This window comes from Aptenodytes forsteri, unplaced genomic scaffold (genome assembly GCF_000699145.1).
Source record: "Aptenodytes forsteri isolate BGI_AS27 unplaced genomic scaffold, ASM69914v1 Scaffold149, whole genome shotgun sequence".
NCBI classification, from domain to species: Eukaryota; Metazoa; Chordata; class Aves; order Sphenisciformes; family Spheniscidae; genus Aptenodytes; species Aptenodytes forsteri.
Genome location: NW_008795560.1, coordinates 1078560 through 1091435, shown reverse-complemented (window position 1 = coordinate 1091435; position 12876 = coordinate 1078560). Strand labels below are relative to the sequence as shown.

General features: G+C 35.3%; 1 protein-coding gene across 1 annotated transcript in view; it reads right to left on the bottom strand.

Annotated features, from left to right (window-relative positions):
- Positions 1-12876, bottom strand: part of NCOA3 (nuclear receptor coactivator 3) — an 87210-nt gene that overhangs the window by 31209 nt on the left and 43125 nt on the right. Inside the window, exon 3 of the mRNA XM_009282213.1 lies at positions 411-486. The gene's annotated coding sequence lies outside the window, so the exon portion shown is untranslated. The remainder of the gene's footprint in view (positions 1-410; positions 487-12876) is intronic.

The following is a 12876-nucleotide window of genomic DNA, read 5'->3' as shown; positions in this document are numbered from 1 at the left end:
ATATTCTTACAGAAAATTTGTTATTTCAAATTTATATTTCCCTCAAATACACATATATAAAAAGTATGACAGCTTTCCAGTGAAACTTCTGGATTCAAAATATTCTTGAAACTATGCAAAGACTCTTTTGTTATAAAACTGACCACAGAAACAACTGATGTTCCCATTTACCCAGATGGGAATTCAGTAGAAAACAAACTTAGAAAACTCACTTTCTGGCAGTAGTGAAGTAAGGGTTTTTTCCCTTTTTTTTTTTTTTCCTTCTTCTTTCTTCCCTCCCCCCCTTTTCTTCTTTTTAAGAACATGCTTCTTATTGACTTACATGTACAATTTGTAAATTGTAGCTTTAAAAATGGTAAGGGAATAACCATTCAGGTACGTATACTCCAAATATGAAATCAATCACTTACTTGTCCTTAGCAAACATTCAAGCACAGCATATTTTTCAGAGGACCTTCAGAATCAGAATTCATTTTAAGTCACATCCTGAAAAACAAAAAAGGCTGTACTTTAAAAAAAACAAGTGCTTGCTTTTCAATTTTTTCACCTAATATTAATAATCTTACCAAAAATTAAACACTCAATATCGAGACATTTTAATGTTAAATGAGTTTACAACTCACTTATAATAACTGTATCTAACTGTTATCTCTGCTATATGCTAAACAGCTCAAAAGTCTGAATCTTAACATCACCAATGCCACCTGGTAAGCTAGATTTCCTTTCACATAAGAATTGAAAATATTTATTTTAAATGTAATTTTTTTTTACTTTGGAAGAAAATGAAACTGTTCTTAGTAACTTCTGATCTTAGTAACTTTTAAATCTTAATATAAAAAGCTGCAGCCGCAAATTAATTATTTTGTAAAGTTATGACTGGCAAGTAAAAATTAAGTGCGTAACCACTCTATGTCAGCCTGTACACACTGCTTGGTACATAACTATTATATGAGAATAGCAAACTGTTTTCAGAGCTATGAACACTCAGGTTTCTGTTACTCTGTTTTTCTATGAAATTCTAGGAATGATTAATCCATATTATCATGCATTTTATACAAGGTATGATTAAGTGTACTAATTAGTGAGATTCTGGGTCTCTATAGAGAATTACAGTTACTTAGGAAAAGTTTTAAACAACAGCTGTGTGATTGAATTGATTTACTGAAAACTGCTTAAAGCGCTACGTAAAGCATAGGCTGTTCAAGCTAATTAGAAAAATAAATTGCTCTTGGGAAATATTTATGAGACATTCACATGTAAGCACACACCATAGTCCTATCCAAAATCAAGAGTTTCAAAATTGATACTTCTACCCAGACTACTTAATAGGTAATCACTAGCAGGCAGGTAAAGGAGCTTTATTCAAGTAGCTCATTTCTTAAGAAATTAAACTGAAGCTTTTCATATCAACTGGTTGCATATGCATTCATCTGCTGTTTTAACCACCCCTTTGACAATACTGATTGTAGCTTTATTTATATGAACTGGAATTACCAATTAGAAGGTTGATTGACAATGTGGTCATGTAAGAGTAAGCATCGAGAGTAAATTGTCTCCTAATTAAAGACTTCTATAACACCATTTTATGCTAAATCAACCTCTGCTAATCATGGAAACCAGAACAAAAGCACCAAAAAAACCAAAAAGAAGAAAAATCCAAGAAATCTTAAGATGCAGTATCAGAAACATTTGGACATCATGGAAAATTAAATCCTTCAGCTGTTCATATCTGTAAAAAGGCTAAACCTGACCTATACTACACTCGGTGATAGCTTGCTATCTAGCTTCCCTGGGATGGTCTTATACCCAACAAGGGCTATTTTCTGATGTCTCCACTGGACAGAATTTATGAAACAAAAAGGTAGCATAAATTACATTCACTGTTCAGTTTGACGTGCAGGTTTTTTTTCCTCAAATTTCTACAATAGCTTGATAAACTGGTGAATGTGTACACCTCTGCAAGAACAGCAGCAGTTCAACACAATCACAAACAAGAGTCTCCCGGAGAAGTTGACCTAAGCAGGAGAAATGAACAGCATGAAATCACTTAAAGGTGGAAAATTCAATACCCACAAGTATCAAAGATTCTGTATGACTGGAAATGCAAGGGAAAAGAGAAGAACCCTGAAAATGTATTAAGTTGAAGACCACATAAAAATCTTAACACTATTTAAATTAGTTTTGGAAAATTCCCTTTATATTCCTCTCAAGTAAAAATTCATTCCATGGATGCCAATATCTGAGCTGTTTATAAACACAAGATGGAATATAACTTATCAAAGAAGTGCTGCAGTAAAGGAACTAAAAAATAACCTTCTGAATAATCTGAAGGCTCCTGAAGGGTTAGAAAAGCATCTAGAGTAGCATTTGCACTAATTTGGTCTGGCCAAACACTGCAGAGGAGCAACCTGTGAGAACTGTCAACTGGCAGGGCAACCTAGACAGATATTCTAAATTCTGTTCTACAGACCAGGATGAAATTAAAACCACCTGAAATAGGGATGAAAACCCTACCCAGTAAACCAAACAAAAAGTTAACACCAAATATGCTACAGTAAAATTTTGCCATATATCAAAAGTAAATTAGACCTCAAGTTGCTACCACTGTAAATAAAACAGGATATTAAAATTCTATAATCTAATAAGTCATTACATTGTTATCATCTATGACATTTAAATTGGGGGGGAGGTCCCTCTCCCTCTTTTTCAATAATACTTGGTCTTTTTCTGCTAATGAAAGCCCAAACTCTTACATATTGAAAGTTGACCATTTAACTGTTACCCCTACTGTAAACCTAAATGCTTCCTCTTCTGAGTACAGAGAAAATAGCCAACTTCTTAACTGTTTAAATACAGAAAGTATTTTATTTCAATATTGTTTTCTGCTCTGCTTCACATGAATTAGTTTAGGTTATTAGAGTGCCTGTATCAAAGCACAGTCATGCACTAAGCAATTGCCAGTCTCAGAGCCAGTGTTCTGCTAAAAAGCTTAGCATTTGGGGCTGTGCAGTCGGCTTCTCCATCAGCTCTCACCACTTTCAACACGTAAGCTTACTACTTCCTGCCTAAAAACTGCTCAACCAAAAAACAAGAGCACTCACACAAAAACATCGTTTGGCATGTTTTGATCTCAATGAGCTCAACATAGTGTCCTTCAACCAATTTCCCCACTTTCAGGATGAGCTACAGAGATATTCAGTTTACACCATATAGAAACTAGGCATCCAACATAGCCTGGCTACCAAATTTAAGTGTACATATGGTCCAGTTTTTGATCCAATTTTTAAAACATATAAAAGAAAGAAGATTACATTAGCGTTTGGATGGGATAGCTAAGTGACAAGCCATATTATTGCCTGTGGCACAAACAACAATATGACAGAGAGCTAAAGCTACACTGTTTTTAAGGTTAAAAATATACATATATATTCATAGTCAAATGTGCCAGATATGGTAAAGACAATGGTTAGTTTTTGAAAGAAGACATAAAAAGGATTGTATCTGTAATCCTCCTTAAATGTTTTAGAGATAATTAATGTGCCTGTTTAAAAAAGAAATTAAATACAATATACTCCACTTCCAACTACAGTACATAAAACCAATGTATTTTTAAACCTCTGGGAGAGGGGAAAAACGCAGCAGATAAAAAATGCCACTGAACCTTAACTACAGCTTTGTGGATCTTAAAGTACAATGTAACAAACTACTGAAACATAGATAATGAGACTCAAGTACACGGAGTTAATAAAGAGGTTTTGATGTACTGTAACTATTTTGTACTAAAAAGTCTTATCTGTTAAGATTAAAGCAGCTATACTTACATTATGAAGCAAACAGCAAATTATATTATTAATTGTATTGACATATCATTATCGTAATCTAGCACTTCCATTAGTAAAATAACTAATAAAATACTATTCCAAAACATAGGCATTTGATCATTCTCCACTCTCTTCTTTTCCCCACCCCTTCAGCCAAAAAGGTCATTTACTAGATAATAAATAACTGACTCAGACAAAGACTTCACAGGATCTGGGCTGTCAGTTTAAAAAAAAAAAAAAAAAGATGCCATCTATAATCTGGTAGCCAGTGAAGCACACCTTGTTGCAACATGTTAAATAATCTTAACTCAGCACACATCTTTTTTATATTATATGTCCTGTTTTAGGGAGACTATAATTTTTCAGGCCTTGTCAAGTTTCATTTACCAATTCCCCTGCAGTGTTTAGTAAGCACTATGCAATCCTGGGCTATTTTTCAGACATGACAATTAACTTGAGCCTTGTTCACTTTGCATATATTAAAATGACAGGACACTTTCAGTTAAAGGATGGTCAGAGGTGGAACACACTCAGAGTGCGTCTCCTATTCCTCTGATAAATAATGTGTGTGCTCTATTTTTGGAATGTCATTACTTGTTAATTTGTTTCCTATATGTCCCTGTGTGCTAGTCACAGCAATAGATATAGGACCCTGCTAGAACAAACAACATGTACGAAAGAGAAAAGGGAGGCTCCAGTGAACTCACTGTTAAAAAAGACTAGTCTTTATCCTTATGCCTTCACCATACGCTGCAGAACACTTGTAAAAATTTCTCACCTGTCAGCTTCTGCACAAAGCACCGTGGTAAAGTGGATACTGCGTCTCATCGCGGGTCCAAAGACATGTGAGCCACATTCTAGACTTGGAACAAATGCTTCCCTTGTAACCCAGCTGTGAAAAGGTACCAAACTTACTTGGCTAGATGTGTTTGTCAGGATATAGCTCTTGTATGTAAAAGGCAATTGGGCATGATGCAGCCACACCACCTACTTGCATGACACTGGCAACAAGAATTGATATACTCAAACACAGCAGGCCAAAAAAATATTGAAGGTGGCCTTTAATCTTGACTAATTTCTATGCCACTGTACTGGAAGAGCTAATTTGGGCTTTCAATATAGCTGATGGCATCAGTCGAGTGTTTTCAGAATATATTTAGAATGTTTTTAACATAGGTAAGTCCTTACAGACTTGTATCAGGAAGAGTTAGTAAACAGTTACTTTAAAAAATAATTAAAAAATTAATGAATATATATAGAAAGAAAAAATCCCTAGCTCAAATACCACAAAGAAAGAAACAGGATGTGATGTCTGGGCTACTATAATGGAACTTGATAACTACTTAACTGGTAAGCAACCACAGAACACCACCATTCTTTCCTGTACATCCAAACACTAACAGCAGAAGAAATTCACGCAAGTCAGTAGCTGACTAAAATACATATGGTCTACTTAGATTTTATATTAATATTTAATGACATTCTAAAAGCGGAAAACACGTCTCCCCGTCATCCTTGCCAAAAACAGTGGGTACTATGGAAAGAGATTGTACTGACCAGTGCACAAACCTCTCTACTAACAGCAATAAAAGGCTAAAAAAATAGGAAATTTATATAAAAAAGCATTCCATTTACAAGACAAAATACCCTTGCCAGAGCTCACAAAAGAATACCAACATAACAGCACTCAAGAGTCACCTTCCAGCTCTGCATACACCTAATTCATAAGTGACCCCATGCCATTTGACACATGACATAATCCACAGGTTAGTAAGAAGAATGCAAGCTGTACAATGCATCTCTACCTATTACAATGTCAGGTTAATTAGGAATTAAGTTTGAATTAATTCACATAATTTGTTAAAATGGAATTACGTAATCCTAAATTATTTAAAGATTAGTCCAAAGTACAAAATCTCTCTAAATTATAAAAGTACAACAACTAAGAGCCTTAGAATATGAAACTATCAGTTTGACCGTATAACTCTGAAATCATTATTTATTTATTTTTAATCACTTCTAACTTTTTACGTTTTGTTTTTAAGTAGGTATATTAACTGACCTGATGGAAGCTTGTTTCATACCTTATCAATATATGATTTCAATTCTTACACAATTTTGACCACTACACATTACAATAACGTGATTACCTTTTCAGTGCAAACTTTAATCACTGCCACTATAAAGGAAAAGTCCAATGCAAAGTGATGATTGCCAGAAACTAAGTAACAATCATATCAAATGCAAACACAAAGCGATAACTACTAGTAGATATTAGATGGGATTCATGGCAAAACTTATAAAATTGGGAGAACTATGTTTTATGGGAACAAAATCACAAATAAATATGGGGTGTTTTTTTCTTACAGAATACAGTAGCTCCTGTAAGATAACAGAGTGACAGAGACATTTTCCTATGTGATCTGATGAAGATACAAGAGCTCTTACCTTAATTTAACAATGACTAAGGAACTAGTTTTCCCTTACAAGGGAGGAAGCAACTTCCCAAACATAGTTTCAGTATAGTAGGAATTCAATCTGCAAGTTTTCAGTAGCAACAGCTATCATTTTCTTTGAGGTAGCTATACACTATCTGACACTTCAAAAGCAGAAAGTACTTACAAAGTTCTTGGTGAAAACAGGAAATGTAATCAACTAAACTGGGTTTGTTTCACTGAACACGTGATCCCTCTTCCAAGTCATCAAGTCCATTCCCTTTCCTGAAGCTCTGAATGTACCATCAGCAAGTCCATTCTCCTTCCTGAGACTCTGAATGGGTTCACATACATTTTTATATATTATATACATGCAGGTTTTTTGTTCTGCCATTCTACCATACCAGTGTCTCATGGAAGCAAAGACTGCTTGCTGGATTTCTAGAGAGAGATAACTTAACCATAGTATTAACTCATTCAGTACTATGGCATTGTTATAATTGAATCAGACCCTATCATGCCAAAACCTTACTCATTTTACAGAGATCACAGGTTTATATAGAACATGTTTAGAAGCAGAACAGTTCAAAACCAGAGTTTTCCAAAGCAGACGTTAAAAATGGGGCAAAATATCAGCAATTTCCTTGTAAAAGCCTGTCCATTGCAAGCTTAAATTTAGAGACAGAAGTCATTTTACATTTGGATCAAAATCTCTAACAATACCAAAGTGCCTCCAGACAAAGGGAAAAACTGACTGGTTTTGACAGAATTAAACATTTACTGTACACACTATCAGTTTCTGTCACGTGATCTCTATCAAGTAGATGCCAAGCTTAATGCCAGCTTTTGAACTTCTATGAGTAATACTCAGAAAAGCATTCAAAACAGATGAATAAGTTGCATTTTCTACAGCTATTATTAGCAATAGATGTTCACCCCCAGTATTTCCAACTTAGTCTTTGAATCTTGTATGTGAATTGAAAGTATTCATCAATTCAGTAGGTATGGAGATTGGCTTTTAAGAAACCTACTTATTTGAAGAAGTAAACACTTTCAAGTGTCAAGTTGCAGAGCAAAAATATTTTTTAATTAGAATTGCACAGCTGAAAAGAACCATTCTAACTATTCTTTTTATATTTGCCTATATAAAAAGCAACCCTCAATTAAAAAGCAAGTCTCTCAATTAAAAGCTGTATGCAATCTAGGATTTTTGCAATTACCTAATCATAGTTTTGTTTCCCCCATTCTACTTTGGGCAACTGTTCATCTGGGCAACTAGAAGACAGATGTGATCTAGTTGATGCTCATGTGCCTTAAACAGCACTGTCATTAATCATCCCACCATACATTTAGCCTATCAGCCTGTTCACTTTGTCTGCCATTTCCTAGCACTTGAATAATCACAAATTATTAAGCAGCACAAAAGTTTATCAACAGCTGGAAATTGCAAATCCTTGAAAAGAACAGTTCTGATGCTTGTGAGTATTCCTACACAGCTCTGTCATATTTTGCCTTTGTGGAAGTACTGAGGAACAGTAAAATATAATTGTTTCTGTACTCGTACAGAGTCTCCTGGCAGATACCGCAAACTTCTAACAAAGCTAACGTTTTGTTGGGTGGATACTACAAAAAAGACCATTTTCAGCCAAACTGACCAAGTGAGGCAAGTTCTTACACTCAACATAAAGATCTCTGAAGTGAAAACGCTTGAACATTAAATACATCAGATCAACTTCAAAATTTACTGGAATGTCCTGGCCATCAACAGAAAGAGCCTCTTTATTCTGACGACTAAAAAACAAACCTTTCACTTTTATGAACAACACAAAATTAGGTCTACAAGGTATGCAATCCAGTGCTGCAGTTTCAAGAATCTTTTATGTTAGCATCTAGACAACAATCTTTTGTTCTGCATTTGTAAGAACACAATTTGTTACACAATTAACAAATTAGTTCCTGATATTAACCTTGGAAAAAACCCAATCTCTCAAGACCTCCATAGTACAAATACCAAGAAAACAACAGAATATAATGCTTAATGAAATATTTTTGTTCCAGTTTTTACGATGCTTCAAAGACAGATTTTGGTATTAGTAGCAGAGTTACACACAAACAAATTAATAGAGAGAAATAAGCCTTGCCAGTGGTGCTCTGGGTCCACAGCAGGTGAGCTGGGATACAAGCCACCCAAAACATGTTCACAGTAATTTCTGTCCCTCTTCCTAAATACTCAAAGTCAGTTCTACAAAACATACCATCCCACACTACCAAGCCTCTAGTACTGGACAGAAGCATTGATTAGACTCTTTTAAAAAAGCATGTCATAAATTGTGTGGCCTGCTGTCATGAATTTGCAGCCAGCTGAAATACACAACACTTTCAAGGGCACAAATATTTGAGGGAATACTATTCTGTTATTACAAAACAACAACAAAAACAATAAGGAGAAGCAGCTTAAATAACTTAGCTAACGTTTAGATTTAATCACAGCATCCTGTAAAACAACTAGAAATGATGCTGCATCTATGGATTTTTTACCTTTTGAGTGCTTTTAACTTAAAAAATAGGACCAGAGAACAGACAAAACTCAGCCTACAGCAGTGATGAAGAGTGTGACCTGCTAGTATACTTGAAACACAACGCTAGTTTTAACTTGAAAATAAAGTAGCCAACCATAAAAGGATGTTGGTACAAGACAGTTCAGAGGTGTAATGCAAAGCACAAAATAGTTTCCTGTTTCTGTAAACGCTTGCTTTTTCTACACGCGAATAGCATACCTGAGGAGCATGTAAAAAAGGAATCTGTTTGCTTACAGAAAAATCATTCTTAATGAACAGACCACTGCTACTGCCTGCTCAACTCAACCACCTGAGTATCTGTGCAACTAATATGGTCCATGAGGAAATACAAATTGCCTACCATGGCACCTCAGTGTACGGAGCCAAGAGTCATAACACACACGGGGTTCCAGGTACTTCAAAGAAAGCTACATCTATGCTTCAAGCTGAACCCTAAATTCACTGTCCTGACAGACAGGGAATCTGGTCCTGAGGGTAGCTAATCTCAAAACAGAACAAAAATACCTATATTCATTTTGAAATGAAAATACATAAAAGTATTTATTTAAAATTAGCCATTCCTAATACTCCTAGTTGTTTTAACAGTGCAGGTGAACACACCTGCTTTTAATCTCCAGAAAAAAAGCATAAATATAGCTTTAAAACTCTTTCAGTTGCACACATATTTCACACTAAAACTGCACACTCCTTTGGTGATATTTTTACGTCAATGATCTCTGAGATGACAAAATAGCATTTGTTGGATGAAACTAATTTTGCCATATTTTGCCATAAATTTCCGGTACATACAAATACACAGCCAGCTAAATCTTCCTCTCACTCAAGTAGAATAATTTAAAGATTATTTGTGACCTAAATTTCTTTTTGTATAGCCTATGCCAATTTGCCTGAGAAAAGAATCAAAGGAGTAGCGGTCATTAGAGCTGCAAGAGAGAAAAGAACCCAGAAGAGTGTACACATCTGTGACATCTCAATATGAATGGAGACAATAGACGCCTTATACGGCTATAATGGAGGGTGTGGGGGAGGAAGGCTAGCAAGCCTCTCCTGTTTGTAACACGAAGATGTGAATAATTCTGTAAAATGCAGTTAGGAAGCATTATGTGCCATAACTAAATTAGTCTTATTTCTTGCTGGATTTCTTATATGAATTCAGTTTTTAGAAGAATCCAGCAGTCATGAAACAGACTCAAACAGAAACAGGAAGAGAAAACATGAGTCTTTGCAAGAGAAGGAGAAGAAAAAGTAACCGGCTAGGTATGATGGACACATTTTATAAAGGCATTCAAACAAAAGGGCAAATCCATGGAACAAATAATGCATAGCATTTCTATGGACCTCAAAAAGCATTACTGCCCGGCCATCAGAGAAAATAGATCCAAACCTTAGAGAAATACTGAAGTAGAGACAGCAGAAAACAAAGAAGACCAAATTCTTACTAGAACCCACCAGATGTTCATAGATTAAAGCATAGAAGACTTTCTAAATTTAATTCCAAATTTGACATGGTATTTAGGGGATCTTTATAAGAACAACAGGAGTACTACTTAAAATTGAATTAATCGGCTTTGAATACATCTACTGTAAGTTCAAAAAGGCCTTTCAAATCTTAAGCTTCATTTTTAATATGACTTTTTTACTAGGAACACACACTGGCACACTAAAAAGACTGAGCAAGCAAGACAATCACCGCAAATTCTCAGCTATTTAAAACTTAGAAGTCTTGAGTTACACTATATGAATCGAGTGAAGATTTAATTTTCAAAACTACTTAGAATTCTGCCAAACACTTTTACACATTAAACAAAGAAATACAGACTGTATGACACATACATTCTAAAATTTCTAGCACATGACAACACTGTATTTATTTCTTCACATCATTTGTAGCTCCAGTTCAAACTATTAAAACCAAATATCTTTAATAGTCTTAACGTGGAAAAAGAAGGAAAAGGAAGTCAGCACGTTAATCAGTTAATGCTTGTGCACACAAATCAAACAAATTCTCAAAGATGGTATTATTCTCCTATAAAGTTAGTTGTGTTTAAAAAACAATATGCAGCTTAGAAGCAATGTGGAATATTAATTTACACATCTCTAGTGATATGTGAGGACATCACCACACACCTCCAGCCCTCAAGATGGAAAAGTGATTACACTGTCACTGTATGACTGTACCGTGATGACAATAGTGAGAGGGGGAGAGAGACAAAAAAGATGCAGGCTCTCAAGTGAATTCTGGGTAATAGCTGCTACACCCACACAGCTTTTGGAGCAGAGAACAAAAACATCCAAAAAATACCTATATGGCTCTATAAGAAAGTTAAGGGGATACCACAAGGGAAAAGTCAGCATTTAAAAAGTGGAAAAGCTTGTCTACACGGGAAGAACTGAAACACCCATAGAATACAGTAAATTGAATGTAAACAGGAAACACAGGGCTAAAAAAAGAACGAGAAGAGTGCCTTGCACCAAACTCCAACTGATAATAAAAAGATATTTAAACAACACAACAGAAGCAGGAAGCCAGCTAGGGAGACAGTGGACCTCTACATGGCAAAGGCATAAAATGGGCGCACAGGGAGGATAAAGCCATAGCTCTGAAAAATCTCTTCGTGTTGGCCTTCACCACTGAAGATACTGGAGAGATTCCCACTTCCAGCATTTCTTTGTAGCAAACTGGTCGGAGAAGCAAAATGAATTTTAAGGAATTATAGAGGAAGAATTAAACCCATCAGACACACGAGGTGTTGATCAGTCACCAGGATACTGTTCATCCAAGAAGGGGTTCAAACGTGAATCTTCAGAACTGCTGGCCAAACTGCACAATCTCCCATTACAAATGGCTACTGTATCAGAGGACTGGCAGGTGACCAGCGTAGCTCCTACCGACATAAAGGAATCCAGAGGGACTCTCACTCTGTCAGTGAATTTGACATTCATGCCTTGATTGACTTCCATCCATAGTAAGATGGTAGAAGCCATCCTGAAGAATAATATCACTGAGCACATGAATAAACAAAGTCTGCAGAAAAACAGCCCACATGGCATGACTGCTGAATAGGGAAAGCTTATTTGAGAGAAAAAAAAGTTGCACAGAATTACCGTGTGACCTCTATGATACTCAGACTGATCTAACAGTTCTTGTCATTTTACATTTGTTAAAACTTGTAAGAAGATTTTTTTGTTTAATATTTGAATTGCTTTAGTGTGGTGGCAAAAATGTATTTACCCATATAACTTATTTTACTCAGGGAACTTGTATAGAGACTCCTTTGCCAGTATGAAATGTGATTTTACTAAGATTTGTTGACAGAGCTTTACCAGGAAGCTTCCCTAGTAATAGATTAAGCCTAAGGAAAACTAGTGGGATAAACATGGCGCTATCATTCTGAACATCTAATATTTTCTAAAAGTCAAAGCTTCAACCATTTATGAGCCAGAGGTCAATGAAAGAGGAGTGAAGAGAGTTCAGTGAAACCTTGAATTGTGCAACTCAGGTTTTTTGTTTTGCTTTTTTCTTTTTTATTTCCCCTTTACAACTATGTATAATTAAAACTCATGTTTCTCTCCTTATTTAAAAGAAAAAAAAAATAAAGGTGGCTTCTGGATGTAAGCTCCTTGCTTCTCCACCTTCTTCAGTTAGCCTTCAAGGTAAACTGTCAATATTTTCAAATTTTCTTTTAGAGTGCTGGGGTAATGGAATCCTTTTTTCTTTTTAAATGAAAAATGAGATGCTTTGCTAGTCGTGTCACTGTCACAGTTGGGGTTTGAAGAGAAAGCAAATATAATGAGTTTTGAAAAAAACCTGGCAATACTGCAGCCTGCAACAGAGACATACAAATGCAAAGAAAAAGCAATTGTGTTTTCCTTCCTATATTAACTGAGAACTATTTTAATATGAAAAATATTAAAAACTACAACATTACCTGTGACTTCTAATTGTCAAAATTGCTTCAAGAAAAAATATATTACAATTATTTAGGTCATGAACAAACAAAAATAAGTAAATGAACCTGGGGGGGGGGGAAATGTATTTTA